Source organism: Colius striatus, chromosome 10, assembly GCF_028858725.1.
Source record: "Colius striatus isolate bColStr4 chromosome 10, bColStr4.1.hap1, whole genome shotgun sequence".
Classification (NCBI taxonomy): Eukaryota; Metazoa; Chordata; class Aves; order Coliiformes; family Coliidae; genus Colius; species Colius striatus.
The window spans coordinates 18,545,100-18,562,942 of record NC_084768.1 but is presented as its reverse complement, the minus strand read 5'-3'; positions in this window follow the sequence as shown (position 1 = coordinate 18,562,942).

The window sequence follows — 17,843 nt, the reverse complement described above, 5'->3', positions numbered from 1 at the left end:
GCTCTGGTTGCTCAGGAGATATGAGAAAGCTGACCTAAACCATGCCTGAAACAGCAGTGTGTTTATGTAAGGGGGCCAGGAAGTGCTGCCAGCCCAGCTGTGAACCTCCTGAAACCCATAGCCATAGCTCACTCCCTCCAGCAAGCACCAGGCCCAAAATGAAGAGAGGTCTGGAAGTGGGACTAGCTGGGGAGCCTGAGGCTGCACTGAGCTGATGAGAAGGGCTTCTGTCAGTGCCAGTCAAGAAGGAGGGGTGGTCCAGTGAGCCCCAGACCATGTCCATGCTGTGGGCTCTCTACCCTCATCCCCCACAGCTCCTGGGAGAGAGAGCTGGGCTTGCCAGCTTTGTCATTGGAGTACCGTTTCAGAGGCATTGCTCAGATGAAGCATTGGGAAGAGTCCTGGGCTGTTGTGCTGAGAGTCCTTAGGCTGAGGAATGCACATGACACCGCTGCTGACCACAGGCAGACCCCTGGTACAAGTGCTTCCAGAAACCCATTGCGCTTTGTCTTGGAAACAGGTTGGGTTTGGGTTATGTTGTGCCCAAATGTCCCCTTAGGAGAAAGCCTCAGGGAGCTTCCCTCTCAGTTGTAAGGAATCTTCTACAGATTTCCAGCACAAATGTATCTGTGGCAGGCTTTTTCCTCATTGTGCTTAAGCCAGAGGACAGTGCTGGCACAAACAGCTTTTCTCCCTGCCTGTACTCTTCCATGTTGATTTGAAATAGTCTTTCTTTGGCCTTGGGTTTCAGAGGGATTCATTTCAAAACCAGGGAAAAAAAAAGGGGCTTGAAATATTTCCTTTAGTTTGGTGAGATCTTGACCCTCTGATAGCAGGACTAGAAGAAAGATAACAACAAAATCAGCATTCAGGCTGGAATTACTGTTGTTAAATAGGCAGCACTGTAAAGCCAGTGCTGCTTGTTTACAATTGAACTCATGAATTTTTAGATATTAATGTATGAGGGATTGAGTAAACAACCATTGTGCCTCTAAGGAATGAGTCCCAGGCTGTCCTGAGCTGGAATACTTTGTACTTTCCTGATTGCCTTCCAAGAATTTCAAATTACTTTGTACCAGAAAAACAAGCCTGCTTCAGGAGGCGTTTGGGAGGAGGTTCTTGGGACAGCCTTTCATTCCTCTGCACTAGGAAGTGGCTGGTTGTGGGGCAGAGCTCTGCAGCTGAGGGCTGTGGGATGCTGAGCTCATAGGTCTTCATAGAGGGAGGGGACTACACGTGAAGAACAAACTACTTGGGTCAGGAGAGTCAGTCTGGATGTATTAAAGCTGGCTGTTGTGCACAGGTCTGCAAATAGTGTGTAGCCTTGAGGGTCCCTGTTCCTGGTTTGATGGGCTCAGAGATATTGGATGCTGGCCCAGCAATCCTGTGACTGCCATGGAGGAGGAGAGCTGAAGGGACGAGCAGGAAGTCAGGGGTCACGGTGAGAGACAGCAAGAAAAGGATTCTACTTGCCTAACCCATGAGCCTTTCAGGATGGTCTCCATGAGAACAGCCCCCAAAGACTAAGTGACAAAGGGATGTGTAGGCAGGGCATGTCCCCCCATGCCCTGGAGAGACCATGCCATGCTCTCCAGGGAAGGTGTGGGCTGTGTTAGATACTCATGGGCTCTCCAGGTTTACCAGGGTGTTTCTGAGCATGGTGACTGATGCCACAGGCTGTGGTGCATCTGCAAATTATCCCCTATTTCTGGCCGGCCTATTGTGCTTCAGGAGCAGCCAGCCTGTTGTTTAGAGCCCTTCCAACCAAAAATAACACTTGGGGCCCGAGGCCAGCCTGCTTAATGTCTCTGCAAGCCCTGGGCTGCCCAAGTTCCATCTAGCTAGTTCTTGAACTAAGACCAACAGCCAGAAATGGGGACAACTTTCTGCTGGTGGCTGGGGATTGCAGACAGGACATGCAGTGATGGCAGCAGATGGCCTGGCAGCCTTGAGGTGTCCTCGCTACCTGGGTTGTTCTTGAGTTTGGTTTCCAAGCCAGGAGCCTGGAGCTGTGGAAAGAGTCATGAATTTGGGTTACCAAACCCTCTGCTGGCTGCATTTTAGAGAAAAAGAAAAAAAGCAATTAAAGCAAAATTGTTTCCAGCCCTTCTGTTTGCAAGATGTAGTCTGAAGAGAGAGAGCCCAGCCAGGATTTGCCTGCTCCTGCTGCAGCTCCAAGTGTGAGCTGATCTGATCTAATCTGAGGAGTTCCCTACCGAGGGCTTGGGGAGCATGCAGGTGCACAGGGCTGCCTTGCTCATACCTTTGAATGACGGTGAAAGGCAGGAAAGTGGCATTTTGATTCATTTTTTCCCCATTTCTGGTGTTGTAGAGGTTGATAGTCAAAGACTTGAGGGATGGTGGGTCTGGGTGGTGTTAGATGGAGCTGCTAAAGCAATAGTCTGGAGAACAGTGCCTGGGGTAGCCCACAGGGCAGGGGGACTGGTGTGGGTGGGGGCCTGAGGCTCTTGGGAGCCACCTCTGCTCATGTACTACTGCCTCTTCCTCAACCTCTAAAAGCACAAAACTTTGCGTTCTTCCATTTCCCACAGGGAAAGGCATACAAAGAGCAAAAAAGGGGTAGGGATGAGAAGCAAAGGTAGGGTGACATCATTCTTGCTTCTCATCAGCTGTCATCCTGCCAAATCAGAGGATAATCTTGTGTTGGAGGGGAAGGTGAGGTGATGCCCAGTGGTGAGAGGCAGATATGGAGGGGATTTAACATTCTTTCCTTGGTGTTTTTATGTCTGCAAGGTTTTCAGTTCTGTTCTACTGAGAGGTTATGCTCAGGAAAGAAGAGGAAATGAGTCCTGAAATCCCAAGCAAGACATGTGTTTTGGGGATGCCTTGGGACTGCTGGACAGCCAAAGATGACAGGATCTAACTGCCTTTGCAGAAAGCAGGAAGAGTTTGCTGTGGAGAGGACGCACACCCCTGTCACCAGTGCTGAAACTCTTGTGACTGCCCCTGTGATGCTCTGGGTGCGAGAGAGAAGTGAGGTCTGATTTGTGCTAAAGCATCTCCTTTGCCAGCAGGAGAAGGTAATGTGCCCTGATGCTGAGTCTTGAAGAGGGTGGGATGGGATAAAATAGAGTCATAGAATCATTTTGGTTGGAAAAGATCACTGAGATCATTAAGTCCAACCCCTTCCCTCACCCTGCCAAGCCCATCACTAACCCCTTGCCCTCAGCACCTCAGCTATGTGTTTTTTAAATATCTCCAGGGATGGGGACTCCATCAGCTCCCTGGGCAGCCTGGGACGGTGTTTGATAACCCTCTCAGTGAAAGGCAGAGGAGATGGTGGTAGCTCATGGTGTTGGGGACTGCAGGATGCCACGGGGACAGACAGGCTTGCCTTTCACCCACCGCCCGTGTCCTGCCAGGCCAATAGCCAGCTGAATGTAGCAGAGTTGCATACTGAGGAGCTGCCTAGGCCTCATGTCTTCTTTGAGGGGAGCTGGAAATAAAAGGAGGGTTTCTAATGAAATTCAACAAGGGCAAGTGTAAAGTCATGTATCTGGGAAAGAGTAACCCAATGTATCAGTACAGGTTGGGGAATGAACTCTTAGAGAGCAGTGTAGGGGAAAGGGACCCGGGGGTTCTGGTGAACAGCAGGATGACAATGAGCCAGCCATGTGCCCTTGTGGTCAAGAAGGCTGATGGCATCATGGGGTGTATTAGAAGGGCCATGGTGGGTAGGTCAAGAGAGGTTCTCCTCCCCCTCTACTCTGCCCTTGTGAGACCACATCTGGAATATTGTGTCCAGTTCTGGGCCCCTCAGTTCAAGAAGGACATGGAGCTGCTGGAGAGAGTTCATCACAGGGCCACAAAGGTGATGAAGTGGAGTATCTCCCTTGTGATGAAAGGCTGAGGGAGCTGGGGCTCTTTAGCTTGGAGGAGACTGAGGGGTGACCTCATTAATGTTTACAGATACATAAAGGGTGGGTGTGAGGATGGAGCCAGGCTGTTCTCAGTGACAGCCAATGATAGGACAAGGGGCAACAGGCACAAGCTGGAACACAAGAGGTTCCAAAGAAAGACGAGGAAGAATTTCTTCCCTGTTCAGGGAAGCACTGGCACAGGCTGCCCAGATGGGTTGTGGAGTCTCCTTCTCTGGGGACATTCAAAATCTGTCTGGATGAGTTCCGTTGTGACCTACTCTAGGTGGCCCTGCTCTGGCAGAGGGGTTGGATCTTTTGAGGTCCCTTCCAACCCTTCAGATTCTGTGATTCTGTGGAAAACCAGAAAAGCCACCAGTCTGTCCAGAAGGCAGGAGAGGGGTGTTCACTGATGAGCAGAGGGAGCAGCGCAGCTGCAGGGGCCCGGAGAGGCTCTGCTGGGGCAATCGCTTGGGTTACAAGAAGAAAGGCAGGAGCGCGGGGCCGGGCCGAGCCGGGGGTTTATGTAAGTGCGGAAGCCCAGCGGGCTGGCAGCGGGGCGCAGTCGCCTTTGATTCTCTCCTGTTTGCTCAGCAGCTTTCATGCGTCAGGGGAGCGGGGCAAGGGCACGAGATTCCTGCACACTGAACTCCTCTGTTTCTCTCGGCAGGATAAACAGGACATAAAACAAAGCCCCGAGACGGCCCTCGCCTCCGAGGCAGCCCGCTGCCAAAGCCCTCCCGTGCGCAGCCTCCCTAGGGAGCAGCCGCTCCATCTATCGGGGTGCCCCAGCCCCGTGTGCAGGGAGGTTATGGGGGCGGTTCTGGGCACTGCAGCCGTTTTTGTGGGTGGGTGAGGGGTTGCCCCGTGGCATCGGTGAGGAGGGAGCAAGAAAAAGGGGACAAAACTTCCTGGAAGGGCTCAGGCAAAGTCCCATGGCATCAGACAGCTGAGGATGGGTGCTGCAGAAGTGACACCAGGCTGAGCACCATGCAGACTGGTTTTGCTGCGGTTTTGTGGGGCGAGAAGAGGGTCAAATGCTGGTCCTCTCTGCAGTGGATTCTGTGTATGGGGTTTCACTGCTCCCTTAAAGGTGGGCTGCTTTACTTATAGCTTTCCCTAAGGAGTCATTTCTAGGCTCCCTTGCTCCCATGCTAGATGCCTGTCAGTGAGAGGGTGGGTGATGGGGCTGTCCTCAGCCCTTTCATAACTCAGCATCAGCTAAGCTGGCTCTCTAGAGATGTACCGGCTCTCCAGAGATGTACCAGCTCCCCTGAATTTCCACACAGCCACGATTTTACTACTGCCAACCTACTGTGGGGCAAGGTGAGAAGGCAGGGAGCAAACACTCCCGGCTGGCCTTTGAAACACTTCCAAGAATTTTAAGTGGGATTTACTCCAAAGTGTCCTTGAGTTGGGGAAAAGCCTTGGCCAAGGGCTAGGCTGTAGCAAAACTCCTAGGAAATGCTGAAGCAACACAATGAGAGGATGACTTGGTGCTGGTGGTCTGTCCTGCTGGCCGTGGTGGGTGATGGAGGCCTCCTTCTCCTCTGAGACACTGCTGTTGAGTTATCCTGAGTTATCCAGCTCCTTGTGCTGTTGTGTTCAATGACTGCTAAATTCTGCTCCCAAAACAAAGAGCTTTGGCAGGGAAAAAAGCCACCTGAGCAGAAAGTTGTTTTCTTGCTGGAATCTGGGGACTCTGAGTTACACATGTAAAAACCCATAGGAAATGCACAAGTGGGATGAGCAGGTCCTGCCCACTGTAATGCTGAGCCTGGAAAACTGGGCTGGGGTGGCTTTCAGAGTCTCTTTCTTGTGCTCAAATGGAAAGAACAAGCTGGTAGCTGGAGCTGTATGAGGGCTAGGATCAGGTGAGGCTGAGGAGGCCCAAGGGACTGCCTTGCTGTGCAGGTATATGGCCTTGGGCACAGCAGGCTTGAGGAGCAGCATGCCTGGGTGCCTGCTCTGGCTGCCAGTCTATGTGTGCTGAGCCACCCCTGCAAGGGCCAGAGGCCAACAAGACCCCAGCTCTGCTCCTCTGAAACCATCAGGATCTTGGCAGGGCAGAGAGCAAACCCCAGGGCCGCTTATCCAAACCTCTTGGCCTGGGGTTTTGTGGAAGACAGCTTTCTCATAGGATTCCCACTCTGAGCTTGATGGGTTGGAAATACTGCAAGAGCAGCCCTTTTTCGGGTCTGTTTGTGTTGTTTTGCTGGTTTTTTCCCCTGATGTTTGTGTCTTTCCACTTCTGTCTGTGGCCGAGGCGCATGGTGCCAAGGCACAAGAGGCAGGCCCACCCTGAGGGGGAGGGACGGAGGAAGCAAAAGCACCCTCAACCCACAGGAAAACGGGGACAGAAGCAAGCACAGCAGCAGGGAGAAGGGAGGAGTATTTGCTTGTCAGCTCTGGCCAAGGGACAGCCCTCCTCAGGGAGCTCATGGGCTCGAGGAGGGTATCGTGGCTCCAGTTCAGCACCCCAACCTCAGGTCTGGCACAGGAGAGACCAGGAGGGTCCACATTTAGGGTGCACACAGGGCTCAACACCCTCCTGCCGGTCGGGTCTGCCTGGCCCCACTTTAAACCACAATATGGGCTCGAGCTGCACGAGTTTAAAAGGCTCAAGCTCTCAAAAAGCAGTGAGGGATCAAAGCTTTCTAAACACTCAGGGCATTTGGCCCAGGAGGTTTTGTTCCAACTATTTATAGCAGTTGGGGCCAAGCGAGTTCAGAGTTGGAGGCAAACTTTTCCAAAGCTGGGGGCCATTTGGATTAGGGAGGGGGAAAGGGAGTTCAGCCAGGCCCTTTTCCAGCAAGCATTGACTCCTTCCCTTAGGTATGTGTTGTTGTCCATGACACACTAACAACAGCTCTGCACAGAAGTGCCTGGCTGGGGCTGTAAGGATTGAAACAAAAATGGTATTTGGCTGGAAAGGAGAACATGAACTAGAGAAAGTTTCCAAACAGCAAAGCTGTAGTGTCTGAAAGTGAAAACGTTTCCTTACCACCTTGTTTTCATCTGGTCAGCATCCTTCAAGGGCAAACATGCTCGTGTTGCTTTCCAGGGGGAAAGCTGGTGATGATTTGAGGGCAGAAAGACCACAATACGACTTCCTGAAGCACGTGCATGCTTAGAAATGGAGAGAATGGGGCTTTTTGTCTTCAAGGTGAGTGGGTTTTTTGGTGCCATCACTAAAGAATGTGTCACTTTTCTGTGGTGCCTCAGGTAAGCGATGCCAGGCCTCAGCTCCAAGCAAGCAAACTGTCCAGCACACCATTGAGACCAAGTCATGTTTGAAGCTGGGGTTTTCCTGTCATCCATGGGAATTGTGCTGCTGCTGCTGCTGTTTGATCAGCACACACCACAGCTTTTTGATCCACTCACTTTGATTTAAGGCACACAGCAAGGGTTACAAAAATATCCCTCTAATTAACAGTAGCTTTCCAGCCACACTCTGTCGGAGCAGCATCCTCCAACTTACTTCTCCCTAGGGAAAGGGTGCAATTAGGTTGGCAGGTAATTATAATCAGCCTAATGAGGAGATGGCTCAAGGGAAGTGGGTTTGGCAGTTGAGTGGTGTCCAGACCAGGTGGGCAGTTACAGTGAGTGAAATTATGCTCTTTCCTGGCAAGGATGGTGTGGGTTTTTCTGCATGCTGCTGCATGCTGCTTCACGCTGTAGGAGCTGGGTAATACATCAGCAAACACAGCCCAAGTCTACTCTGTGTGTGTGCGCCTTTGGTTTTTTCAGAGAAATGCCATAGTTGGAAGATTTCTTTTCACCTTCAGCATCCCCACCAAAGCCTGTCCTTGCTGTGGGTGGTTGGACTGCACCAAAGAAGCCAAATTGTTGTTCTTCAGGGAAGGTCTCCAATGGATTTTGAAGAATTACATGATCTGTACGTGGTTGGAAAGAAGGATGAAAATGACTGCTCGTCAGGTAACCATGGCTGGTGTTGCAAGGGGGTATCATTGGGCAGAAGAGAAGGTTTCCCTTGAAGCTACCCAGATGTCAGCCTCAGAGTTGTCTTGTTCTGTATTTCTGTGAATGACCCAAAAGAGTCAAAGACTGATGTTGAGGTGTGTGAATGAGGCAGAGCTGAGGGGCTATCAATAGTATAGGAGGTAGCAGAGGTGTTATAAAAAGAGAATGGGATAACATGGAAGATGAGTAACAATGATATGAATATGATAGCAGGAGAAAACAAGTCTCTGAGCTTGAGGAACAACAACATATATTAAGATAGGACTTCGCATTTTCTAGAGATAACAGAGAAGGCCTTCTGACTATCTATTGATCTCACAGTGCCTGTGAGCCTCTGCCTGAATGCTGTCATGCAAAGGTAGGTGCACCCTTAGAGGACTCTCACAAGGCCTTTCTGTTGACTTTAAAACCCTCAGGGCAAGAGCTGCCGAGACCTCCACTGGAACAATAGGTACAAATCTGATCATCCTTTCCCTAGAAAAAGTTAGAGTGGAGCAAGTGCAGAGCACTTCAGAGCAAATCAACTGTCCTGGTTGCTCCAAGAGTGGTAGGAGGGTCAGATGATGTGGTTTGTCCTTTGTTTTTTGACACAGACCCATTTTCTACCCCTACCCATCAGAAGAAAATGTTCTTCTCATTTTTGCTTCCTAATGATGATGATGACCATTCACCTCTTGTTTTGTATGTGTCCCTACTGTGAAAGACTGTTCTTGTGCTCAGTGCTAATGTTCCCAACTCTTTGGCTGGGAAAAGGTACACTGGCCAACTGGACAGTCATTCAGTTTGCTGAGAGGCTGACTGTTCTGCAATTATCAAACTAAATGCCCACCACTGTGGGTGGACAAAGGTCTTAATTAAAATCCCTTGGTATTGGCCTTGGCCAGGCTGTGCAGTGAACGGGAAGAGGGCAGAAGGCCCAGGCCAGTGTCTTGGGTCACCTTCAGAGAGTGTCCACTGAGCTGAGGCTGAACGCTAGGAAGGACTTGGTTTATAATTGCATGGGCATGCTTTACGGGTTTTTTTCTGAAGTGACCTGCCCAATAGTCCCTCACAAGCTGATAGGAGCACAGATACTGCCAACCACAAGTTGGGATAGGTCCACAGGTTGTTTGAGTCCTAATGAGGAACCATGAATAGAAGCTCACATCACACAAGCGAAAAACAGCTCATTCTCCCTTCTGTAATGAGTGTGGCTCTCCAAATGCTTTTGTCTTGGCCTTTGCTTAGCTTTTGGAGGTGCTCAGGGCTGCATCTTCCAGGCTGCTGTCACTTACCCCATCTTCTCTCTGCTGGCCCCTGGGAAGATGCAAGTCTACACTGGCCACCTGGCAGAGTGAGGCAATAGCCCCGTGTGTTTATAACAACATTGTGGACAAGGAAAGCCCTTGGAGGGTGAGAGACGCCCCCCTTGGGGGAATGTGGTGGGCCCTGGTTGGCCTTTCCCTGGGTAGAAGTTGCCTTTCATGTGCTTGCCTGTGATGTGCTGGGCTCTGGACTAATGGGCACATTGTTTCATGTGTGGTGTTGCACACCAATGCTGTGACTCCACCTGCAGCTCTAATGAACAAGTGTCTGCTCCTCCCCACAGCAAAGGCCGTTAATGAGTGCAAAGGTCACATAACAAATGCTGGAACCAGGATGGGTTTCCCTGTCATTTGCATGGAGCAAGTCCTGCTCACTTTCATGGTAGCCAGCCCTGTGGGCCTGTTCATGTTTCCCTCTGCTCAGGACAGGGTGATGGACTCTCTGATTTGCAAGCTAATGAGCAGTCAAAATCAAGATCTATAAAAAGCTGAATGAGTGCTAGCCCCACAAACTCCCACTTGAAGCCCAACACAAGGGTCCTGCCAGCCCATGTTACCCCTTGATTACCCCAGGACCTCGAAGCCATGGAGATGCTCTTCAAAGCATTACTCCAAAATCTCTTTTATTTTTTTGAGATTGTTAAGGTAACTTCTGGGGGGGAAAAGCCCCTCCTTGGTTCTGTGCACTGAGCCTTGACTCCAGCACCCTTCCTTCAGCTCAGCACAGACTTTGTCCAGAGGTATCCCAGACCCTCATGCAGGGAGCTGGGCGAGGGCTTTGCTTTTTCTGTTGATCTCTGACCTAGAGAAATCAATTTGCTTTCACACATTTTAAGGAAAACCATTAAAATCCCTTCCTGTTGCCATTTAAGGTTTTCTCTCCTGCTCTCAGGTCTAATTTTGTGCTGCCAAGCTGTGTGGGAGTGCTGAACAGCTTTGGAGTTTCTCAGCCCACGCTGGTGATAGAGGAGATATCGCCCAGGTAAACCCAGGCTCTTCAGGGTGCCCCTGCCCTGGCACTCATCCTGCAGGCAGTGAGGGAGAGGGGGGCAGTTTGGATGCCTGGGGCTGAGAAGTGGGGAGAGACCCAGCAGTGAAGCATGGGGGTAACTCCAGAGACCACTCAGCCGTGGCACTTGGGGCCACAAATACCCAGGTGAAACATCCCAGTGCCTCGTCCCCAGCGTGGGGGGCTGTCCCTGCGCAGCCACCTGCACAAACCCAGCTTTGGGGATGAAATTAGCATTTTGAAGCAGTGGCAGGAAGATGTTTTTTATCGTTCCCCAAGAGAAATGCCATTTTAATGCCGGAGTGCAGCAGACAAAAGGGTTGGCTGTGTTTGTCCCTTCCCTTTTCAATCCCCATTTCTGCCACGGTAACATTTTCTACTTCCAAACCCTGTTTGTTTGTTTTTTCTCTTTTTCTCCTTCTTTTTCCCTTCCTATTTCCCCCTCCTTTCTCCCCCACCAAGATCCCCCCCCGCCCCATGGCCCCTTTCCCGGGGTCCTGCGCTGGCAGCGTGCCGGGGAGGTGCCAAGGCGCACCGAGGGACGATGCCAGCGCTTCCTGCTCCCTCCCTGCCAGCACAATGGGGACATTCAGCCGGGCACCGCGTAGCCCAGCACCAACTCAGAGCCAGAGCCCCGGCCCCCCCCATCCCCGTCCCCCCCTATCGCTGTCTCCCAAATAGCAGCATGAGACAGAAAGCAGCTGACGCCGTGTCCCAGCGCGCCGGCGGAGGCGAACTGGAATCCAGCATCACAAAACAAGCCCTGTCCACGCTCCCCTCCCGATGCAGGCGCGTGCGTGTGTGTGTATACCTCCCTCCATCCCCCCAAAACCTCCCAAGTCTGCCCAGTAACACCACCGCGAGCTCCCTCTCGCACCCAATCCGCGAGCTGCCAGCGGGCCGGGGCCTCTGCTGCCGCTGAGATGCGAGGGGCAGGAGCTGGTAGCGGCGCAGGGAGCGCGCCGTGTTTTCCTTCTCCCCTCCTTCCTCCGGAGCAGCTTGTGTTTTAAGTCAGGGCAGGAAGGGAGGTGTGGGTCAGAGCTTAGAGGCATCTCCCTCGGCCTTTCCCAGCGGCACAACCAATCCTCTCCCAAACCCCCTTAAAAAAAGTAAGAAGTGGTTTCCTTGCGGCTGGAGGGAGCCTTGTTTTTCATTGCAGACAGATTAGGGGGGGGTTCAGGGGTGGGACAAAGGAGAAAGGGGGGGGGGCAAGCAAGGAAAGCAGGACTTCTCCTCCTTGGGTCCAACCAGATGTTAGCAGGCATTCCTGCCTGCTCTGAGGGTCTGCGGTTTTTCCCCTCTGCGTTGCTATTTTTCTCTGCCCATGCTTGCAGCAGCTGCTGTGTTTGCAGAGTGGGAGGCTGGGCTGGTTCTGGGGAGCTTGTGGGGTGATGGATTAGCAGCTGCTGATTGGGCTCCAGCCCATGTTACCCCTCAATGAGGCACCATGGCCCCAAAGCCATGTAAATGTTCTTCAAAACATTACTCTAAAATCTCTCTTGTTTGTTCTAAGATTGTTAAGGTAACTTCCCTGGGAAGCAACTGGGGTAGGTGCAGGGATGAAAACATTGAACATGCTGAGTTTTGGGGGATTTAAGGAAGGATATGAGCTGCCTTGCAGGGGAACTGCTGGTTCCTGTGCCTCCTCCTCACATCAGGTCCCTTGGGCTCAGCAGCCACAGAGCATGAACTGACAATACTGGGTGCAGAACAGTAAACCCATTTTGTCTTTCCTGGCATATTCAGGGGCAGCACCTGCGGACAAGCTTGCCAAGGTGTGAGCCGCACTTTGAGCACAGAGGTATCAATCACAGAATGGTGGGGGTTGGAAAGGGACCTCTAGAGCTCATCTAGTCAAAGCCTCTGCTAAAGCAGGTTCATCTCAATCAGGGGGCACAGGAAAGTGTCCAGACAGGTTTGGAAACCTCCAGAGGAGCCTCCACAACCCTCCCTGGACAGCCTGTGCCAAGGTTCACTCACCTCAACACCAAACAAGTTTTTTCCTGTGTTTAAGTGGAACTTTTAGTGTGCCAGCTTATGTCCATCACCCATCAAGGATGCCCAATGCCCATCCCTGAGACAGAGGATGTATGTCTGGACCCAGGCCTGGCAGGGCAGGCAGGATAACCTGTCCCACATTGCACAGTTGTGCTGAGATGCAGTGATGCTTGATGAGAGGCAGAGTCCAGCTTTTGGCTGCTCTTCTAACTGTGCAGAGTTGCTCTGCTGAGTCAATGGGGGTCATGCTCTGCTAATCTGCGTCCTGGCCTTGGCTTGGGAAGGTGTGTTGTGGTTTCATGCAGCCAGATCCTTATGGGATCTCAGTTAGTTGAGGATTGAAGGTAGTGGCCTTATTGCAAAGGGTGGGAAGCAGGAGGCCACATCACTGCTCTTTGCTGGAGGCTGGCTGGGTAGAGGAGGCCCAGGAAATGAGGGTGGATGTCACGTTGACTTGGGTCTTTGGGGTGATGCCAGGTAGTCCTGCAGCTTCTGTGTCATGTGAGGAAATGCTGCCAGTCAGATAGGATTATCCTGACACTTGAATGTGTTGCAGCCATCTCCAGAGGAGTGACGTGCTTCCCTGGTCATTGTGGGTGTCTTGACATAGCATCAGCTGAAGGGAGGACAGGACAAACATCCTCCTGGTTCCAAGGACTCTAAACATGGTGTGGGAAACAAACAGTGACCGCTGCAGGGTGGCGAAGAGCAGGCAGGCACTGTGTGCAACTACTGGCTAAACTGCAGGGGTGGAGTTTGGACTGAAGACAACCTGAAGGAACATAGGGCAAAATTGTGCCAGTCTTCAGGGGGTGCCTGGGGAGACTGGTTAGGGCACCATGTCCCTCTGCCTGCTGCTGGTGCTCCACCCCAGGGAGAGGCTGAGCCCAGGGCTTCTTGCACAAACTGTGTAGGGTGAGGAAAGCTGGGGCCTGGGGCCATGGAGCAGCTTGGGACGTTCCAGAGCTGGGCAGGGACTGCTGCCTGTGGGGAACACCCTGAATTACAGCTCCTGGGGGGCGAGGGCAGTGCCAGGAAAACAGGACCAGCTCATTCCTGCGGGATCTTGCCTCTGTAGGGATGGGGCAGCACTGGCAAAGGAAATAGGTGTGATTCCTTAAGAAGACTTCGGGGTCTGTTTCTCCTGTGCCCTGCTTTCCTCATTTGTTTCTCAGAGTCTGCCCATCCTGTTGACTCCACTGAACGTTTTCAGGATACAGAGTATCTGACCTGAAAAGCACAAATCTTGTGTGGATAACCAGCACTGGTATTGCTCCCTGGCTCTGAACAGCCAGAGGAAGAGAGCTGGAAGATTCAAAGCCCCCAAGCTTTAACCCTTACAGCTCTTCTGATTTACATCCATGGACACAAGCCCTGAAAGGTCACAGAAGAGCAGCCAGAGCCCTGCCAGCAAGGACAGGCTGGAAAGCAGAGCTGTGAGCGTGACGGGTGTCAGATGTGTGAAGGACAGGTAGTTTTCTGGTGAACTTGATCATAGGCTGGGTGGTTCATCCAGCAAACTCTCTGCTCTGTTAACCCATGGGCAGGCAAGTGCTGGTTGCCCTTGGGCTGATGATGGTGTCCAGTCCTCCCAGGCACTCCTTAACTCAGAGTCAGGCTTGAGTGAGGGATGGAGGGACAATACATAGGAGGTACATACATGGTATCACAGTGTAGGATACAGACACAGTCTATGGCTTGCTGTAGAAAACAGCCCTGCTTCAGAGCTGAGTTTCATACTGGGTGTTGCAGGAAGTGCAGTGGGAGGAAACAGGTTGCTTTTGTCCAAGTGCAAAGAAAAGAGAGTGAGAGGTTTTATTCCCTCCCCATCTCAGGTTTGGGTTAGGGATATGGATGGGTTTGACAGTAGGAGGAGGATCCTTACTCCAGGTCAGCCCTGTGTGCAGCATAGGGGCTGCCTAGGCTCGAACTCAGCCTTTTATTCCTGGAGGATGAGAAAGGGCTGGAAGGGAATGGGCAAGAGGATTGGGGATGGGGGGGAGGGACACGACACCCAGCTTTGCGTCAGGGTTATGGGAAGGAAAACGTGCTCAGGAAGATGTTAACTGTGGTCCATGGCCCTGGGGTGATGGTAATTCCTCCCACGGCTGGTGGCTTAAGCTGTGGGCAGTGACCTTGCAGCTGGGTACACCATGCTGGTCCAGAGCATCAAGGGCAACCATCCTATCTGTTTTAAACCTGGGAGGGGATTTCTCTGGTGAAATGACTCAGTTTTCTTTGGAGCAAAGATTATCTTCCCCTCCTCCCCCGCTGCTGACTACTCTGGCATCACCCCAAAGACCCAAGTCAACATGACATCCACCCTCATTTCCTGGGCCTCCTCTACCCAGCCAGCCTCCAGCAAAGAGCAGTGATGTGGCATCTGCTTTTCCAGCCACAGCCCTTTTCCACGGATGGGTCTTTGTGACTTTTCAGAGGTTGTGCCAAGAGCTTTGAAATCTGTTGAAGGCATAAAGCAAGGCAGTGGCAAGGAGCAAGAAGCAGAAGCAGTGCTGCTTGCGTGGAGCTGGTGGCAGAGGGGAGGGTTTGCTCAAGCTCTTAAGGGGCATTGCTGAGGCCACTGCTGCCCCACGGCACTGCACAACCTCAGTGCACATGGGGAAAGGAGCTGTTCATGTCTCTCTCCTTCCAACAAGGGCACAAAGAAAGGTCGGGATAAGGATGTTGGCTCTGCCCCTTTGGCCTGGAGACTGTGACAGCTTCAGCATCAAGTGTGATGAGGGAGCTGAGCAAGGTTGGGAGAAGCTGATCAGCAGCAGGGGATCCCATCGATGTCTACCAGAACATTCACCTCCAGGAACTGGAAGCAAGATGGGATCAAAGGTGCGTATAGTACTCGCTGGGCTTTCCTTGCACCAGCTTCTCCTCCCCATCCCAGGTATCACAGAATCATAGAATGGTAGGGGTTGGAAGGGACCTTTAGAGATCATCTAGTCCAACCCCCCTGCAGAAGCAGGTTCTTGCAAAAACAACTCAGAAGCCAGAACAGGCATCTCCTACACTCTACATCAGGTTGCTCAGTGTCAGTGTTACAGGGGTGTGGGTTCTTGGGATCTGTCATTCCATCTCAGATGAAGGATGACATCTCCTGACAGTCTGTCACAATCTCAATGCCAACTAATCCAGCAGCAAAGGGTAAGCAGGGTTATTAAGAGGGGGATAAGGGATAAAGGGACAATTCTGGCTGCTGCTGGAGGTGTCTCTGCTGCTTCACTATGACTGTGGCTGCAAGCCTACTGTTCTCTGCAGATAAAAGTAGGCTTTGAAACATCCTTTTGCAGCCTCTTTGTCCCCCTCCCACTGCCATCTGATTACTGGTGTAGCAATCTGAGATTATGGGAGGGAAGAAACAGCTTCCCAATGTAAAACCCACAGACTGGGCTGATTGTGCCAGGGAGGCACCAGCTCCCAGGCAGCTCATGAGCCTCCAACTGGTAACGTGGCCAGGCAGGGGGGCTGCAGAGAGAGGTTGACCACCAGACCATGTTCCTAACCTCTGCTCTGCAGTCTGAGAGCTAAGCCAAAATGAGCAAATCCCCCACAAACATCTCCATGAACTCGACTGTTGTGTGGCCACATGCCATCTTCACCACCTGATTGTCCTTGTGTTTTCACATCAGCAGAGAGCTGTTCTGGCATTCCTCCTCACCCACCATGCCCACACTGGGCAGAGAATGCTCCTGAGTTCCCCGCCACTCAGCAAGCCCATCTGTGGGATTGTAGCTGTCATATTTGCCCTGATTAGATGATTGGTACTGCAGTTACTGTTTTTCACCAATCATAGTGTGCTCTAGTCATATTGACAGGGCTGCAGAATGGAGTTACAACTTGAACAGCTGCAGCCCTGGACCTTGTAGGTTGATGTAACCATGGATGAAATGGTGCTGGCCCTGCCGACCATCACCCATCAGTACCAGTGCTTCCTGAGGGCCTTGGTGGATCCTCTCTGCAGGGCAGTGTTTGGCACTGCAAACAGAAACCCCACCTCCCTGCATCTCGGATTGTGTTCGATAGCGGTGGAGTGTACCAAAATCATCTCATTTTGGGGGAATGGGGATGGGGAGAAGATCTTAAACCCTTCTGCCTGAAGAGGGGGCAGTTCACACAGCTGTCACTCCCCACAAGCCCGGGAGCTGGAAAAACAAATTTTAAACTGCCTTACAACATCTAGGTTGCCTTTGGAGTTGGAGCCCTGTGGTTTGCTGACCAGAGGATGCTGTGCCTGATAGATGCCTGCACCACTGGACTTTCTAGTCATCCAGAAAGGTGGGTGCTTTATGCTTTTGGGGCACCGCAGAGCATATATCACAAAGAAAGCTTTGCTACACACCCTGGATTTGTATGAGCAGGTGCAAAAGCCCCACACATCCCCCCTGCCCATGCAAACCTCAGCCCCACTGCAAGCACAGCTCTCTGCCCCAGCACCCTGAGGGCACCCTGCCAGCCTCCCCAGTGCCCCGTCTCCCCCTCCCCACTGCAGACTCTGCCTATCAGGGTCTCTGTCCCCTCAGCAGTTCAGGCAAGGAGTGGTGCTGGCTGTGTGGGATGCCGCCTTTCTTATAGCAGCAGCAAACACCTCACAGCTGGCCAAAGCCCAGTGCTGGCACCAGCCCCACAGCAGAGGCAAAAGGTCACTCTTGGGTGACACTGGGGGCTTTTGTGGGAAAACCAGCTCTTTCCTCAGTGTCTGGCAGCTTAGGGATGGCAGTTAGAAGAGTAAAGGCACCTCCATTGCTTGGAGACCCTGAGCACCCTCCAGCCCCACTGCCTGGTGCACAGCAGGGGCCAGCCCACCACTGAACCTCTGGCCTGGGGACAAGGAGTCCCAAGTAAGCTGTTCGGAAGTGATGAGGAACTCCAGCACATGCACTAAAAATAAGGATAGAGCAGGCAAAAAATAGACCAGTGGTAGGAGCCAGCAGGCAGGAGGCTGAGCTGGGAGGCTCCCAGCCTGACCCAGCCCTGATTTGCGGTGTGACCTTGACCACACTCACGGAACTCCTCAGGCCTAGCTTGCCTGGCAAGCAGAGTAGAATAAAAAAGCAGGATGTCAAGGCTGAGCTTGGCTTTTCCTTCTGCAGATAAATGGCCTGGAGATGAGGAAAGGGGCTGTGGGTTGTTTGCAAACAGCTTGCTCTTGGCGTGCTGAGGCTGCCTGAGCAGCGCGGCCAGGCTGGGCAGGTTGCCTGTACCACCACTTCCCTCCACCACCTCGAAGGCAGGAGGAGGAGCAAACCCCCTGTGCTGTCCTTGGCCCAATGACATGGTGATGGAGAGCTGGCCCAAAGAGCCAGTGTGTCAGCAGTAGCTGGGCAGAGGGAGTGGGCCGTAAACCAGCCATGTGCAAAGGTGAGAGTGGAGAGACCCTCTGCCTTCTGCTTGTGCAATGTTTGCACTGTGTCCTCACACCAACACGCTCCACCACCATGCAATTACAGCCTGTCCTCTGGGGAACTACATAAATCACCTTTCCAATTGCTGGTGCAAGAAGTGATGGGTGCTTTTTTTTCCTTTCCATGCAAGAAATCTTTTACTTTGTGCTTCTGCTCATTGTGTCATCCCAGTCCATGTTTTTGACAGAACAGGGCTGGTGTCTGACAGCCTCAACAGTCCCCTCAGGCTGTTTGGGGGTCTAGTGCTCTGTCTAAG